The 2,500-nt window shown below is 43.3% G+C and overlaps 1 protein-coding gene across 1 annotated transcript in view; it reads right to left on the reverse strand.

The window, feature by feature from the left end:
- Positions 1 to 2,500, reverse strand: part of nbas (NBAS subunit of NRZ tethering complex) — a gene marked incomplete at its 3' end in the record, with an annotated part of 267,708 nt that overhangs the window by 156,552 nt on the left and 108,656 nt on the right. The gene's annotated exons all lie outside the window — the stretch shown is intronic.

A 2,500-nucleotide genomic window follows, 5' to 3' on the forward strand; every position in this document is an offset into this window, starting at 1 on the left:
CAGCAGTATTTGGTTGGGTTAAGGAGAGAGAGGGATCATGTGTCCTTGAGAGGAGAAGAGCACATTGACCCATAGTTGTCTTGAACCTTCACATGAAGAGAACAGACGGACGACGAAGAGATGCCTCACTTCACTTTCCCTAAATCAGCATAACGCAAACCATGCAAACTGTATTATGAGCAGACGCAGTGTACACTCCATACTGCCAACAAACTACTCTCCTCCACACACTCTGCAAAAACACCGCGCACAGCGCTTCACACTACCGACCACGCGTCTGCCGACCACGCGTCCCTGCCGACCCACGCCAGCGGAGAGAGAGGTTTGTCCTGGCAAACAAAGCGGGAGAAAGATGGCGGACGTGCGAACGAGGGCATGTTGATTATACTGTAGACTATAATGATGTTAAGTGTGTGTGTGTGTGTGTGTGTGTGTGTGTGTGTGTGCATGTGTGCATGTGTGCGTGTGTAGTGTCTTGGAAACGACGACAGTGACAAATCGTATTTCCATTTTGAGTTTGTACTTTGAGTGTGTTTGGCAGCATGAACGGTACATTTCTCCGGTACTTACCTCCTGTTACACACACACACACACACACACACACACACACACACACACACACACACACACACACACACACACACACACACACACACACACACACACACACACACACACACACAGCACAGCACAAGTGAATACCTGCATCAGAGCCATGTGCCACGAGCCCTTTGGACCGGACCGAGCTGTGCAGAAGCAGCGAGCAGCGTCGTGCCAATGCAATCAACTTGTGTTGTTCCATCTCTCTCTTCATTTCCACTTCATTTCCGCTGGAGCTCAAACACTCATATGAGGCGTTGTGAGGTGAGCTTCCTCAAGTAGCTTACAGACAACACAACACCACACAACAACATGACTCATCCTTGAGCTTATCCCTCACTTTGCTCTTTCTCTCCCTTTACTCAAACAACCAAACCTCCTGAAGCCACCGAGGCCGCTTTGTGTGTGCGACAGCGCACGACCTCCATCTGGTGAGGTTTGGTAATGCAGAAGTACATGCAAGGATGATCAACTCGGATTTTCATGAAATAATGGGTCAAATTATTATTATCGCGATGATCCTTTCGCATCTGAATTATTGTATAACTAGCTGGTCTTTGACAGGAGTAACCACTCTCAAACCAGCCGAACTACTTTATAAAAAAGCCCTGAAAATACTAGATAAAAAAACCCTTTCTCATCACCACTGTCATGTCATACGTAAATATGACATGCTAAGTTTTGAGAACTTCAGAAATTTCACCTCTGCCTGTCTAATATACAAAGTTCTACATGGACTGGCGCCGCGTCCTCTTGCTGACTTCATTAAATATCGTTCGACCGCCAACTCGACCCGTGTCACTCAGGCCATCACGAACAAGGTCTGTGAGGTCCCCTTTAGAAAAACTTCCTTTAGTCAGAAGACCTTATCCTTCATGGGAAGCACCCTCTGGAATAATCTACCTCCCTCTATTAGAGAATGCCCTAGTCTCGCCACCTTTAAAGGCCAGTTGAAACTATGGCTCAGATCAAACCAGCAATGTGATCATTTTTAACATATTGTCTGTCATGTTTCATTGCATGCTCTGTGTGTTTTACTCACCTTATGTTTTACTAACCTTTTGTACTATTAATTTTTTGTACTATTAATTTTTTTCTTTTTCAAGATTACATCAACCTGCCATGGGACTACAGGTGGAAACTAGCCCTTGGGGTATAACCTGGCATGTTTACTGTACGGCTGTACTGTTCATTAATGTGCAATATCCCATTCTTTAAATAAATGAATCTGAATCTGAATCTGAATCTGAGATTGATTGCCCTTCTTGAAGCAGAACCAGCACCTCCCCATTCACTTCCAACTCTTCATTGGAAGACGCTGCCCCAGCAGCGAGCCAGCTAAGTTTTACGAAGAGAAAACACTCGCGCGAGTTTGTGTACTGGCGTGAGAATGAGTAGATAATGAATTTTAATTTTTGGGTGAACTATTCATTTAAGCCCATTTGAGCAACAAGAATAAAGAAACAAAATACAGGTACTAGTAAAAACAATTAAGGACACCAGGGAATTAAAAGTTCAGGGAGGAACACAATATCCAACTGTATTTACTAAAACAAATATGATGAAAAACATGTTTGGCTTATTGTGTTGATCATGTCCTGTATTGATCATTATTGTGTTGATCATGTCCTGTATTGATCATGCATGTGGGTCATTCTAACATGACCATCTGGAAGTGCGAATAATGCAATACAGCATAAAAGATAAATACAACACTACTGGTACCATTCACATCTTTAGGTAAGACCTACATCGCTCGTGGAATTTGTCGTAATTCACTGGCGTTACTTTCCAACTCTGCCTTGAATAAATGTCATTGGATTTCAGATATTTAATACTTTTTAAGGCCTTACATTGAGAGTATTGAGTTTTTTAAGGGCCTGCTACACCCTGCTAACCC

Source organism: Poromitra crassiceps (genome assembly GCF_964638095.1).
Source record: "Poromitra crassiceps genome assembly, chromosome: 9".
NCBI lineage: Eukaryota > Metazoa > Chordata > Actinopteri > Beryciformes > Melamphaidae > Poromitra > Poromitra crassiceps.